Source organism: Oncorhynchus tshawytscha, unplaced genomic scaffold (assembly GCF_018296145.1).
Source record: "Oncorhynchus tshawytscha isolate Ot180627B unplaced genomic scaffold, Otsh_v2.0 Un_contig_15252_pilon_pilon, whole genome shotgun sequence".
In the NCBI taxonomy this organism is placed as follows: Eukaryota; Metazoa; Chordata; class Actinopteri; order Salmoniformes; family Salmonidae; genus Oncorhynchus; species Oncorhynchus tshawytscha.
In genome coordinates this window covers 1,721-2,500 of record NW_024608457.1, presented here as the reverse complement: position 1 = coordinate 2,500, position 780 = coordinate 1,721, and positions in this window count along the sequence as shown.

The window sequence follows — 780 nt, the reverse complement described above, 5'->3', positions numbered from 1 at the left end:
AGAAACATTCATATAGCCTACTGTGGCGTCGATATGAGTCAGAAACATTCATATAGCCTACTGTGGCGTCGATATGAGTCAGAAACATTCATATAGCCTACTGTGGCGTCGATATGAGTCAGAAACATTCATATAGCCTACTGTGGCGTCGATATGAGTCAGAAACATTCATATAGCCTACTGTGGCGTCGATATGAGTCAGAAACATTCATATAGCCTACTGTGGCGTCGATATGAGTCAGAAACATTCATATAGCCTACTGTGGCGTCGATATGAGTCAGAAACATTCATATGGCCTACTGTGGCGTCGATATGAGTCAGAAACATTCATATAGCCTACTGTGGCGTCGATATGAGTCAGAAACATTCATATGGCCTACTGTGGCGTCGATATGAGTCAGAAACATTCATATGGCCTACAGTGGCATCGATATGAGTCAGAAACATTCATATGGCCTACTGTGGCGTCGATATGAGTCAGAAACATTCATTCTAGGGCGTCAAAATTTACTACAACGTGTAAATAGGATCATTTGGTTATAAAGTCTAGTCTCGTCCACAACCCGAGTTTGGTAAGTGGCTGTCGTGACTTGAGGGTTTGTTTTTTATTTTTTTATTTCACCTTTATTTAACCAGGTAGGCTAGTTGAGAACACCTTTATTTAACCAGGTAGGCTAGTTGAGAACACCTGTATTTAACCAGGTAGGCCAGTTGAGAACACCTGTATTTAACCAGGTAGGCCAGTTGAGAACACCTTTATTTAACCAGGTAGGCTAGTT